This window comes from Schistocerca serialis, chromosome 9 (genome assembly GCF_023864345.2).
Source record: "Schistocerca serialis cubense isolate TAMUIC-IGC-003099 chromosome 9, iqSchSeri2.2, whole genome shotgun sequence".
Lineage (NCBI taxonomy): Eukaryota > Metazoa > Arthropoda > Insecta > Orthoptera > Acrididae > Schistocerca > Schistocerca serialis.
Window position 1 is genome coordinate 528110119 of NC_064646.1, and position 15167 is coordinate 528125285.

Below are 15167 nucleotides of genomic sequence, written 5' to 3' on the forward strand. Positions count from 1 at the left end.
TCTCATTCTCCATTTCATGTGGAGTTTACAATACTGACAGTGTGGTATCATCTTTCTCATCTGATGCAACACCAGGCACCACAATTTTTTAGCTGACAGTCAGCAAAGGTGAGAACACGGCAGCTGTATAGTAAAAAAAAAAAAAGGTGATGGCTCTGTAACTGTACCGTGTAATTTATATTAAGAAAATGTTCAGTTATTGCCTATTGCCAGTAGAATTATTTTCCACCTGTTCATCATAGGAAATGATTTGTGAATGTATAATGTAGATTCATAGTGAGTAGTGAGAGGAATTATCACAATTATCACAATTCACAATATCACATTATCTGTAGTGACAGGAATTATTCACAATTTAAAAAAATTTGCAACTGGGTATTTTTATTTATTTTGCACAGAGTTTGGGAAGTTATATGGAAAAGAAGCATTAAAGACCCATTTAGCCCAAATGGAAGATTGCAATTAGAAACTCAGAGAATGTAATAAGCCTTTTATTACAGCAATGAGTGGTAGTTGTCTTTGACTTAAAAATAAGAACAAATTATTTTACTAAATCCAAGAAAACTGATCTACTAATAGTTTTCTACACTGAGGTGGGTAAACAAAAGAAGGAAGTATTACAACAAAACTATTATATTATTGCGATGAAATGGAGATTTATTATGGTGTACAGAGTTTCCTCATATTCCTTCAAAGTCCGCTTCATATAGCAGGCACTAGTAACTGAAAAGTATTTTGAACTTCAGTCCAAGTAAAGCATTATAATCAAATATACTTCCCTTCACCACCAAATTAATTACTCCTCAATGCCGCAGATTGTGCTGTATCGAGCTACTCCTTCCTTTAGCCATATTGTGCCAGGGAGTTATTTTCCCCCCAATTTATTTATTTATTTATTATCATCCGAATGATCACACTTGTGATATAGGATTTGTCAGGATACATTTCAACAACTATATAATATCTTAACAAAATGTTTTTCTATGCTGAATTCATATGAATCTATCTTATGTTTAATACAATATACAACTAATAAGTGTTTTTATAACATAATTTCTTATGTGCTTAACAGACCTATTCCTTGATGTTGTGATTTCATTTGTCTCATTTATGATATCATATATTCTTATACAGTTGAGCAGAGCTATTCACTTATCCTGTAGTGACATTTGTCAAGCATGTGGTTCTTTATATTCTAATACAGTTGAGCCTAGAAATTCACTTACACTGTATCAACATTTGTCAAGCATGTGACTCTTTATAACAGTTTTAAATTTATCTTCATTTTCCAGCTCTTTGATATGTTTTGGTAGTGCATTAAAAAAAGTTTGATGCCTTGATTACAAACATGTTTCTGACTTCGGGTCCTTGTTACAGCTTGTAAGGGGAGATCTTTACATTGCCGTGTATCGTAATTATGATAGTCTGTATTGGTTTTAATTTTGTCCTGATTTCTTTTGATCATCAACAGAAATTTCAGAATGTATAATTATGGAATTGTTAAAATTTTCAATGCTTTAAAAAGGGGCCTACAATGTGTTTGAGGTGGGCTCTGGCTCATTATCTGAATAGCGCATTTTTGCAATTTGAAAGTCTCATTTAGACGACAATTTATTTTTTCCCAGAATACTATCCCATAGGACACAATGGACTGAAAATAGCCAAAATATACTAATCTGGTACAGTCATTACTACAAACTCTTGCAATTATTCTAAGTACAAAACACGCTGAATTTAGTTTTAGTGCTAAGCTCACCAAATGGTCCTTCCAGTTTATCTTCTCATCACTGTGCATACCGAGGAATTTTGCACACTGTACTCAAGTTGTTTGTCCTCCATAGTGGCATTTAGGTCATCATGTTCACTTATTTTTCCATATTGCACATAATTAGTTTTTTTTTTTTTCATTCACTGTTAGCTTGTTTGCACTAAACCATTTTTGTATATCTTGTAGGACATGGTCCACAGCACTGTGCAATGACTGCTTCATATCACTAACTATTAAACTAGTATCATCAGCAAATAACACGATTCTAGCTTTTCTCTCTGACACCCGGATATCACTAATGTAAATGAGGAATAGCAAAGGGCCTAATATACTTCCTTGGGGTACTCCTACAGTGACCTCCCTTGGACCTGACCTTAGTTTAATTTTTTGGTTAATATTTGGTGCTGTAATTTCAACTACCTGCATCCTCTTTTCCAGATATGACTCAAACCACTTTTTTACCGATCCTCTAATACCTATAGCTTCACGTTTTTCCAAAATTACGCTGTGGTCAACAGTGTCAAAGGTTTTTGACAGATCTAGATTTAATCCAACTACACTTTTTCCCTCTCTCAATTTACTGATTATTTCTTTTGTGTATTCCAGTACAGCTGTTTCGGTACTTCTCCCAGCTTGAAAACTGTGCTGATTACTGTTTACCAGATTGTGGATATTAAGATTAAGGTTTTACAGATACAAATGAAATATAGAGTCACACATTGAGAAAGTTGGGAGAAGTGAGACAGGTCTGTAGTTTTCTATTTTAAGCTTAATTCTCTTTTTCAACAGGGGGACGACTTTAGAAATTTTCAGTTTCTGTGGAAACACTCCCTCAGCCATTGACACGTTTGCTACGTGCACCAATGGTTTCGCTATTTGATTAGCTGTTTTCTTTGCTATTATTATTGACACCTCAACTACTCCAGCTGACATCTTGGACTTGAGACTTTTAATCATTTTTAAAACTTCCTTTTCGTATGTTGGGACTGCCATCATACTGCTGGGTGCCTTGGGTGCTGCTCTCCTCATCTGCTCCCCAAAATTCCTGCTTCATGTCTGGGGTATATTTAAAAAGTAATTATTTATATAACTGGGCGTGGCATATTTATCTAACATTTTATTCTCCTCATCTTTTAGAATAATTTCCTTATCTTTGATAGGTACCCCAGTTTCTTTTCTCACAATTTCCCATGCTATTTTAGTTTTATTTCTGGACTGTTTTATTTCCATGTCATTACTTATTAACTTTGCATTTGCAATTACTCTGCAGTATATTTTCCTATACGTTTTGACATATTCTATAAAATCAGTATCTGCACACTCCCTCAACTCTGAATTGAGTTTTTTCATTTTTTCACACGATTTATTAATGCCAAGAGTCATCCGAGAACCTGACTTTATGTGTCCATTAGACTTGATTCTGGTCAGTTTCTTTGGGAAACACATATCAAAGTTCATCAGATAATTCGATGAAAATACACTATATGCCTCATCTGTACTTGTTTGTTTCATAACATCTAACCAGTTTTTCTTTTCTAAGATACTTATGAACAGATGACAGCTGTCCACAGAGAAGTTTCTTTTGTAAATATTATTTATACCTTTATCATCATTTGACCTTAAAGGGATTTCAATGGTGAGAGCATTGTCGTCAGACAATCCTAAATCTATGTTACCTCTATTTCACAGAGTACCTCTTTGTCAGTTACTCATCTAACCTTCAGCTTTCTTCTGTAGCACCATATTTCAAAAGGATCTGTTTTACTGTTGTCTGAATTGCTTATCAATCACGTCCCAATTACATACAAGTGTAGACTCCACACAAGTACCTTCAGGAAAGGTCTCCTAACATAAACGTAAACACCGCTCACGGATTAGGCCTCAAGCCTGTTCTGGCTGGCCAACTGCTGCCTAAAAGGCACTACGAGGAGCGGTCTACGACGGTGGAACGTGTGATCGGCATGCTGACAATTGCTCCAGCCGTTGTAGCCACCAGATGAATCCTGATGATGCTGTTGCTTCTTAATTTGACCTCACAAGGGCTGAGTGAATACCGTACCATATCTCCCTATCTCAAAAGATATCTGAAGAGGTACCAGGAATTGAACCTGCGACCTCCACACTGAAGGCAGCAACATTAATCGTTTGGTTTCAGAGGTGGACTTTCTGACACTTCAGTTTGAATTTGATGTTAACAGAGTCCTCTTTTTCAGAAATGCTTTTCTTGTTAGTGATAACCTGCATTTTACATCCTCTCTAATTCAGCAATTATGTTATTTTGCTACTCAGATAACATAACTCCTCCACTACTTTTAGTGTCCAATTTCCCAATCTAATTCTCTCGCCACAGCTCGTTTTAATTCGACTATATTCTGCTACCCTGTCTTGCTTTTGTCGACGTTCGTCTAATATCCTCCTTTCGAGACATTATCCGTTCTGTTCACCTATTCCGAGCCGTCTCCCGACACTAACAGAAATTACAGAGTCATCAGGAAACCTCAAGCTTTTAATTTCTTCTTCCTGAACTTTAATTCCATTTTCAAATTTATTCCCAGTTTCCTTTACTGCTCGCTCAGTGAACAGACTGAACGACACCTGGTTTAGGCTACAACTCCATCTTCCTCGCTTTGCAGCACTGCTTCCCTTTCGTCGGATCCGCATGTGGCGGGTGTCATGGAATAGCGGGTGCTTAGACAGAGAGCAGATACGATTAGAAGTACGCACAATCACAGTGGCACTTCTGTTTACGTAAATTCGTACAGCATGTCCAAGAGATTCCATTAGACAGAGCCTAATCATTATAAATGATCAAAATACAGAAATGCCACTATAACCTTCACTCATAGACTACTAGTTGGCTCATTGCAGTGTCTTCTTATCCAGTTCAGAAGTGGTGCTACATACGTGTACGACCAGAGATGTGGCTTCAAGACGGCAGCGGATGCGTTCTGTCTGGCACGGTATCGATACTGTACGGCACTGCAACTTTCGTGCCCTTAAACTCTTACATCTGCAGTCTACTTTCTGTACGTGCCATAAATATCCTTTCACTCCCCGTATTTTATGCCAGCTAACTTCAGGGGCAGTATTGCCCTGTGTGTTTCTACATTTCTCTGGAACCCAAACTGACCTTCCTCGAGGCCAGCTTCCACTAGTTTTCCCGTACCTCTGTAAGCGTGATGGCGTGTCAATAAATAAGTTGCAAAACAGGCTAGAGGCAATAAAAATCGAAGTAACTTCCTGAAATTTGTTTCACTTTGCTACATATTCACACTGTACATTCAGACACTTATCCCACCTTTTTACAAGCCTTCAATAACTGGCAGCAAAGAAGTCTTCCGAGGGTAAGTTGGGACCGTAGGGCAACTGTTCAAAGCATTCCCAATTAAATATCGGTAACAGGCCCCGTATTTGTCTTTCTGTACGAGGGCAGGCACTGTCATCTAGAGGAATCACTACATTTGTGGTGAATGGTGTGTCAAGAGTTCCCACACACTGGTGCAGTATGACACGGCATTCGGTGCCTCACCGTGAGGCCGGAATTTCACCAGTACAGCCCTCACGTGTCCCAAAACGTGGTGAGCAGAATCTTGCAGGCTGACGGAATGGCCTTCAGTGTTTTTATTGTCGAGGAGGTAGAATGCTTCCGTTCCGTGGATGGTCGTTTGGTCTCTGGTTGAAAGTGGTGAACCCAAAACTTGACCCCTGCAACAATTTGTGCCACTAAATCCTCTCCTTCCCTCCTTCCTTCCCCAGAGTATCGAATGAGGTGCTGTTGAGAAAAGCCCATTATATTCATTTTGTGCTCCTCAGTCACCATGCTAGGCAACCACTGTGCACAAACTTTATGAAACTTCAGCTGCTCACCCATTATAGTGTAAGCTGTTTGACACGAACAGCCTACAGCACGTGCTACGTCACTGATCGCCACATACCACTCGTTACGAATTATCTGCTCCACACACTGCTTCTCGGTTTCAGTTGCAACCACTGCAGGACAGCAAGCACGCTCCCAATCTCTGACGCTTTGCCTTCCCTTTATAAACTCCTGATACGAGTGAACGCAGATTTCTGTGATAAACAGTTGTCAACATACACGGGACCCATTTCACGATACACTTCCCCTGTGAACAGCCCTTCCACCCACAAGAAATGCACGACCACATACTATTCTACTCGTGTACACTTCCCTGCAGCCTCTAAATGTGTACACGTGCCACTATCTGCTGGCAAAGTATGTATGCACGATTTAAACACAGTATAAGGTAAACTGATATTTGTGACTTATTCGTTGACTTGTCCTCACGGTGTCAGTATTTTGCAACAATGGTTTAGTAAACCGTTGGTCCAGTAGAATACACAACTGTAAGTACAGCAACTGCCTTCTCTGGAATTGGAATCGTGACACCCTCCTTAAACTCGGAGAGTATTTTGCCTGTTTCATACACCTTACGAGGTCTGTTCAAATAATTCTAGAACTTTGTCCAAAAAATTTGTCTATGCTTACCTTCTATTTCTACACACTCTCTTTCGAAATACTCTCCACAACAATTGATAACACCGCTCGCAATGTCGTTTCTACATGAGGAGGCAGTCCTGGTACGCCTCTAGACGGATTACGCAAAATGCTGTTTTAAAATCTTCTTTTACGTCGTCTATCATTGCAGATTTTCGTCCTTTCAAAAGGGATTTCAACTTCGAAAATAAAAAAAGTCCACAGAGGCCAGGTGTGGAGAGTACGGAGCATCAGGCAGCAGAGTGATTTCATTTTTTGTGCTACAGTCGTGCAGCAACAGGGAGAGATGTGTGGACGCGTTATCGCGAAGCGAGAGCCGTGAACTGTCTCGCCACTTTTCAGGCTGTTTCCTTCTCACATTTTATTGGGCTTCGTAACACGTCCCAATCCTACCATCGGTTAACAGTTTGTCCCTGTGGAAAAAATTCGTGATGAAGATGAACTAATCATTCAAAGTCAAAGAAAACTGTCCGCGTCGCTTTGACATTTGATCTGACCTGATGAGCTAGTTTTGGTGTCGGAGAATCCTTCCTGATCCATTGTGAAGATTGAACCTGAGTCTCAACATCATAACTGTAGACCCACATCTCATCACCCGTTATGATACTCTTAAGGACCATCTCATTCTCATTTGTGCGATGCGAGAGCCCTTCACAGGTTGCATGGCGAAGATCTTTCTGGTCTCAACTCACGAGCTGTGGGACGAATTTGCTGGCAACACATAGCACTCCAATATGCTGTGTCAAGATTTCATGACACGGTCCAATTGAAATGTTACATTCTTCCGAAATCTCTCGGACAGTCAGTCTGTGACTGGATCGCACAATTTTGTCGATGTTACCGACACGAGTGTCGGTGGTAGACGTCGGAGGGTGTCCCGAATGAGGGTCATCTCTAACTTCTGTCCAGCCATTTTTAAACTGTGTCAGCCATTTGTAACACAGAGTACGACTTAATCACTCATCACCGTAGGCTTCCTGCATCGTTTGGAGTGTCTCTGCAGATTTTCTTGAGTTTCGTGCACAATTGAATGCAGATGCATTGCTCCTCTAGCTCTTCCATCTCGAAATTCACAAACTGTGCAACACAACATTCTACTAAATGCAGCACTCAACAATAACTAACAGAAATACAACAATGAAACACATTAAACACAAGCATACGCGGATGCCAACCACATTTCACTCTAAATTACAAATGTTCTGGAATATTTTGAACAGACCTTGTACACACACAATGGAATAGTTCTGTCATGGCTGACTCTCCCAAGGATCTCAATAATTCTGAGGGAATGTCATTTTCTCCAGGGGCCTTATTTCAACCTTCAGTGCTCCAACAAATGCTTCTCGCACAATAAGATCCCCCGTCTCATTTTCATTTACGTCATCATCCCTTTGCTTTCAAGTTGATTTCCATTGTAAAGTCCTTCTACACACTCCTTCCACCGTTCAGCTTTCTATTCTTTGCGTAGTACTGGCGAGCCACTTGAGCTCTTTATATTTGTACAGCTGTTTCTCTTTTCTCCGAAAGTCATTTTAATGCTCCTCTACATGGCATCTATCTTTCCCCACAGTAATGCGTGCTCCTGTAGCCTTGCATTCATCCATTAGCCATTCCTGCTTAGCAATTTTGCACTTTCTGTACAACTGACACACACACACACACACACACACACACACACACACACACACACACACACACACACACACTAAGAACCACAAGGGCCTCAAGCAAACCATCATCAAACCGAATATCAGAGAAGCCAGTGAGATAGCTTTTCGTGACTGTTCATACATACAATGTGGATCTAGAGCACAGACAAACGTGACACAGCTTAAGATTGATGGATGTCAGAAGCATAAATAAATGCTACAGTCTCAATCAATGATGATACGCTTTGGCCTCTTATGGTTCTCAGTGGCTCATATAATTTATGGTTGTATAATTTTATCAAGCAGTGTAATATAATTAACACAAATTTCCTTATGTCTCTCAGTAATTCACATACATTTGTAAATTGATTAAACATGTCCTATTTTTTATGTGTAATTTATGCAGTATACTCCTGATTACATGTTCACATGCAAAATTAAATAATTAAATACAAGTACATTCTAAATTATTGAAAATTAGATAAAAATTTAAGAATTTTTTAAATTAAGGAACTTAGTACTGTAGAGCAGTACAGGTCATTGTCCTAGGAAGTATTATTATTGATGCTGAAATTTATTGACTGCACGGTACTATGAAATATCAAAAATCAGGTTGTTCTGCAAAATAAAATTTCGTCACAAACACTGACTGTCTATCCTAGCATTTACCCCATCATAAGGCACTACTATTTAACACGATTTGGCAGATTTTGTTTTTATTTTAAATTTGAGGCCAGATACCCTTCCTGGTGCCACAGTCACCAGTTAACGTCAGGGAGGAGAGCTGTGGCTGCCACACGACTATGGATCGTGTAAACTTTGTCCTTTGTGTAACCGTATATTACAGATATTTGTACCGAGTGGAGATTGGGGACCAGCCCAGCATTTCCCTACACGAGTGCAGGAAACCACCTAAAAGCCACACTCGGGCTGACCGAAGTACCAGACCACCGGTTCCCAACCCCTCACGGGACTCGCCACTCTTCGTCGGGTCCGTGCTCGGCTACCGTGAGGCCGCTGCCTTTGCAGCACAGTTTCCCTTCGGTGCTGCACGTATATCCTCACACTGTTCTATTTCTTCTCCCTCGGGGAACGTGTCCGGAATGTTTCTGGAAAGGTGTTTTGCATTTTCAGTGGCCAATATCAGAACAGTCTCTGCACTGTTTTTCATTTCTTTTTTCTTTCCTTGTTCCCCTTCTCCTATCCTTCCTCCGTTTCAGCGTTCGAGGTCCTCCTTTTTTCTTCTTCCTCCCCTCGTAGAGGCCGGGCCTGAGGAGAGATGATTGCCCGAGCTGCTAGCTTCTCAAATTGCCAATTGGAACGTCTGTTAGGTGTTCGTGAGGTGCAATCTGAAGTGTGAACAATCGTCTGAGGCAAGTGTGCCCCCTTCTGATGTGTGCCCCCCAGTAGTAAGGAGCACGCCGTCGGAGATGCCGAAAATCGTGGGGGATTTTCTCGCAACGAGCCAATCGTCTTCACCTTCAACGTCTACAAAACATAAACGGAATGAGGCCAATGATTCAAAAGACCCTCCCAGCTGCACCACGGTTCCACGTGGTTTCACATATTGAAGACGGTCAGTCACTACGCTAAATCCGTATATTACCCGGAAAGGTGTCGATGCAACTGCTGGCCCTGTGAACTCCTGCTCTCATTTACACAATGTCACTTTGCTTTCGAAGGCTACTTCTGACTCTCAGGCGCGACACTGTTCGCAGATCCGCTCCTCCGCAGCTATCCCGTCGGTGTCGAGGCCCGCCGAATGCGGAATTCTTCCTGCGGTGATATTTACACTACACCGCTCGGCGGTCTGACTGAGGCAGAAATCCGAACATATCTCTCCGATCGGAGTGCCATTGCAGTCTATCGTGTGATGAAAAAGATAGATGCCTCCTCAGTGCCCGCACGCACTCTGTTTCTCACTTTTGACAGAGTGGTTTTTCCGTCAAAGATCAAAGCAGGTGATGAAGTTATCACAGTCAGACTGTATATTCCAAACCCGACGCACTGCTACCGGTGTCACCGTTACGACCACACCTGAGAGTCCCGTCGACTCCCGGCCAGATGTGTAACCTGCGGTAGTGACACTCACGAGGGCGAGTGCCCACCTCCTTCTCCCTGCTGCAGCGACAGCGCTGACGACCGTGCCAAATCCTCCTGCGATTATCCCGCGTATCTCGACGAGTCGGCTGTCCGGGAGATATGAGTGAAGGAAAAACTGCATTACCCGGCTGCTCGTAAGTTGTCGGCTACTCGTAAACCCCACGTCCTACCGCCTGGCACCTACAGTATCGTTCTCGCTCTACGGAGGAACCGGCCGTGCAGACGTCCGACCTAATATTTAGCACCGCGATTGTGAAATTGCTCAGTGTCCCGGTAGCATCCCCGTCTCCTCCTCCAGCTGTGCGACAAACTTTCGCCTCCCAGGGTTAAGCCACCTGCTACACAACCGGCAGGCATAAAGGACAGAAGGAACACTCCTACAAAGACTTTGTACATCCCTCCAGCCAGCCGACATCAGAGCCTTCCTCTGCCAACCGGAAAGGCTCCGAAAAGTGGAACGGAGGCGGCCGGTCTCCCCTGCGACGCTGACGCCACGTGATACCCTCACCTGGCCGAACTCTGTGTCGCCGGTGTGCACTCTCGGCTGTTTTTCTGCCCTGGAATACGCAGGCCGACAGACGGAGAATGCCGACACTCCTGTAGACTTCACGGAGTGGGATGTTCCCGCTTCCGTGTCCCGTAGTGACAGGTATACGTAGGCCGGCACTCGGCAGCCGCCGAGGTGACACCCTTCCGTGTTTTCCTCGTCGTGACTCTCCTCCGGTGGAACGTTTGCGTTCTTCGATCCGACGACGACAATTTATGGGTGCTCTTAGAATCACAGTGTCCACTCGTCCTCTGCCTCCGGAAAAACAATATTGCATCCTCACGACCACTTTGAGCTCTCGCATTTCTTTCCAGTCTGTTTTGACCTCCTCCCCCTCGTGGAGGAGCCTTGCAGCTCGTAGGGGATGATGTTTACAGTCGATCCACCTCTCCGATTACCCATCTCCGAGCTGTTGCAGTTTGCCTTTTCTTTCCTCACTTGACCTTTTCCTTCTGTACCATTTATGTCCCTCCGTCATTTGATATTGCCGGGGCAGACTTTCTAGAGTTTATTGGGCAGCTACCTCACCCCATTCTGCTGCTCAGTGACTTTAATGTGCATCGGCCCCTTTGGGGTTCTACCAGAATGTGTCGGAGAGGTGACCTCTCGGCTGACCTTCTCAATCAAATTAACCTCCTCTGCCTTAATGTAGGAGCACCCATGTTCCTTTCAGACTTCACGCACACCTATTCCCATTTGGAGCTATCCTTCTGCACTGACCAGCTCGCCCACTGTCTGAGGCGTACGTTCTCTGAATCGTAATCGAGTGACCGTTTTTCCCGTGTAATATCCGTTTGCTGACTCCTATCCCATCTACGTGCACACCCAAATGGCAGCTTACTAAGTCTGACTGGAGGCTCTACTCCTCTCTGGTGACCTTCGACAAACATTGTGCTGACCAGGTAGAGTATCTTACAGATGTTATCATTACTGTGACACAACATTCCATTCCTCACACTTTCTCTTCACCACACTGCGCCCCCCGGTCCCTCGGTGGACCGAGGCGTGCCGCGACGCAATTTGTGTATGGACACGTGCTCTCTGCATTTTTAACCGTAATCCTACAATGGCAAACTGCATTCATTGTAAACAGTTGTGTGCACAGTGTCATCACCTTCTTCAGGACAGCAAACAATCTAGTTCGGTTTCATTCATTAGCTCTTTTAACATTCCATCCCTCGCCCACCATGTGGGCCAATCTCTGACAGATCTCTGGGATTTTCGGGCCTGACAGTAGCAGACAATGTCACAGTAGACCCTACTGCTATCTCCGACACCTTGGGCTGCCATTTTCCTGCCTTCTCATCCGTCGGAAATGAGTGGAGGAGGCTCGGGCAGGGCAAGCACTTTCTGCTTAACATGTACGACCGCATCTGGGCAGAGGGCACATTTCCCACAACGGCTCTCGATCTTCCACCATAATCAAGTCCGTCAACACGAGGTGGCGAAGATGAGGTAGCCGAGGAGGTGGAAACGTGGGTTCAACTATGCCAAGACTGCTCGGTAGCTACAACAGGAAAACACAATTAATTAGCAGGAGTACAAAATAAGAAAGAAGTTATTACTTAACTTTGCTGCAGTCCACGATCAGTTGGTCATCAATTATAGAAGGCGCGACTAGACTAAGCGTCTGTAGAATGACATAATATACATGTCAAAAATCGTGCAGTGATGACTTAATGTCTCGTAATCTCAAATGTCGAATCCAGTGAATTTGAAGACTAACTTGGAATGAAGCAACAAAGACTCAATGGCAGCAATACTGAGCTGCAGATGATGACTAACGTCGGCACTGGCTGACCACTGAGCGCGGCTACGAACTGTGGACTGGCACAACTGCATTACTCTCCTGCTGCACACGAAATGGCCCAGCAGTGCCTCATGGCAAGCGTAAGTACTGTGACTGGTTGTGTACTCTTTGGCTAACACAGACATTCTTCTGTTCCATTTATTGAGAGAATCACATCCGGCGGATCGGTGTCTCAGGCGGTGGTGTGGTCGTATGACTGATGACATCACATCCCAGATTCTGGCATGAATCCACTGTCATACCCATATCTAAGGCCGGTAAGGACCTTCCTTCTAGCTACTGCCCCATTTCTCTCACCAGCTGTGTTTGCAAGGTGACGGAACATATGATTCTCGCAATTTACTAAACATTGCACACTGTGGATTTAGTTGCAGTCGACCATCTCTTCATTTCGTCCACCCGTGTCACGAACGGTTTGCTGCGGAACTCCCAGATTGTGGCCATGTTTTTCGATTTGGAGAAAGCCTACGACAACTGCTGGAGGACCGGTATCCTCTGTCCTCTCTACAGGTGGGGCTTCGGTAGCCGCATATCCCGTTTCCTTCAGGAATTTTTAAAAGACCGAGTTTTCAAAGTACGTGAGGGTTCTGCCTTGTCAGACACCTTTATCCGGGAAAACAGTGTGCCTCGAGGTTCCATCCCAAGTGTCGTCCTCTTCGCTGTCGCCATTAGTCCCATAATGGCCTGACTCCCACTGGACATCTTTGGCTCCCTTTTTTTCGACGATTTTGCATCTATTCCAGTTCTCCACTGACTCGGCTCATCGAGCAGCATCTTCAGCGATGTCTCGATCGTCTCTACTTGTAGAGCACGGACAGTGGCTTTTGTTCTTCTGTTGACAAAACTGTTTGTACATATTTCTTGTGGCGCAACGGGTTTCTTCCGCCATCTTTGCACCTCAGACCTGTACCTCTTCAGTTTGTTGAAACTATGAAATTATTGGGTCTCACGCTCGATGGAAACTTTCTCGGTCCTCTCACGTGTCTTACCTAACAGCCCACTGTATGCAGTCCCTCAATGTTGTACGTGTCCTCAGTGGTACTTCCTGGGGAGCAGATCGAACCACCCTCCACTGTTTGTACCGGTCCCTTTTCCATTCAAAACTAGACTAGGGGTGTTTCGTTTTTGCATCTGCACATCTGTCCCTCTTATCCTGTTTCAATACTATTCACCATTGTGGCATCTGTTTGGTCACTGGCACCTATTCACTGGACCGGCTGAGAGTCTGTATGCTGAAGCTGCCAAACTACCGCTATCCTACTTTCTCCTCAGCAGGTAAGCACACCGTTTGTCTGCCGTGCAGGCCACCCACCCTATGCCTCCTTCTTCAATGACTCCTTTGATCGCCAGCATGGGGCACGTCCCTTTTCTCTGTTACCTCCCGGAGTTCACTTTCGGCTCTTCCTCCGACAGCTTAACTTCACAATACCTGCCACTTTCCTGACGCGTGTGAACCCTTCACCAGCTCGACTTCACGCAGCGGCCCGTGTTCGCCTCAGCCTCCATTCGCTTCCTAAAGTCACTACCTCCAGCCTCGCTCTATCGCCTTCAGTTTCACGACCTTCACACGGAAATTCACAATAGTACCTTTGCATATACTGACAGCTCTCGAACTGACCGTGATGTCAGGGGTGCCTTCGTCATTGGCACCGACATTCTACATTTCTGACACGGGTGCGTATGACCCTGCACCCTAAAACAAAAACAGAAGACCTGGTCATTAATCTGCTGCACAGAGCTGATCCGTGTCTGGTTTCCCTCACTGTCATCCGAGGTAGCACGCTGCAGCTAAGCTGTACGAGAAGCTGCTTCCTCGACAAGACTAATTACACTCTACCGTAATGATAAAAAATTACAGCTGAGAACATGACATCTGTCTTCAGAGTGAGACTCCAGATGAGGAGAGAAGCCAGTATCAAGTAGTATCTGTCCCAGACAGCAACAGGCATCACACAACAGAGCTTGGCACAGGCTCCTCCATCATCTGGGGTTTCAGTCTGAAGTCGGTTTAATGACTGAAACCAATTACTGACACCAGATATAAAACAAATTTGTGATCCCGGTTGCTACTTTTTATTATTCTATTAACCGTGATTGCCGAGTTTGGTCATTGCATCAAAAATTCTCACACTACAGAAATAAGCAAATTGTCAATTGCATCTTAATCAATTTCACCCAAATTTGGAAGACATACTGCTTGCTGTATCACATTCAGCACTATGGCAGTTAGAACTTCCTAGCTTCCACAGGAGTGGTTATATGAGCACAAAAGGGTTTCCTACCACTGACATGTAGGCTGCCCTGCATGACTGGCATGTCATGTGAGTAGTATCTGCACGACTTGCAGTGGCACAGCTGAGCAAGGTGGGGTGGGGGCACAGGAGAGACTGACGGTGAGAAAGGGAGGAGGAGGAAGCTGAGAGAGAAAAGGGGAGGAAGAGATGGGCAGAGAGAGAGAGTAGGGAAGAGGTGGGAGTAGGGAAGAGGTGGGAGGATGAGGGAGACAGGGAGAGGAAGAAGTGGACACAGCGAGCGAGAGGAGGACGTGTGTGTAATATATGTGTCAAAAGTGTATGTGACCGAAGCCACAGGGAAAAGGCTAGTTAACGATAATATGAGAAATGTAACCTACAATATAATTTTAACAGGTAACTGTAGTCCAAAAATAAATTAAAAAATGAAAAAAAAGAAACATACCATGTATGAACTCTAAGAGTGATCTCAAAGCAAGATGAGAGGTCCCACATTGCTACATTCTGAATCACGTGCAC

At 43.9% G+C, this 15167-nt stretch overlaps 1 protein-coding gene across 4 annotated transcripts in view; it reads right to left on the minus strand.

Annotated features, from left to right (window-relative positions):
• LOC126418939 (F-box/LRR-repeat protein fbxl-1-like) overlaps nucleotides 1-15167 on the minus strand; it is a 132520-nt gene that overhangs the window by 59232 nt on the left and 58121 nt on the right. The gene's annotated exons all lie outside the window — the stretch shown is intronic.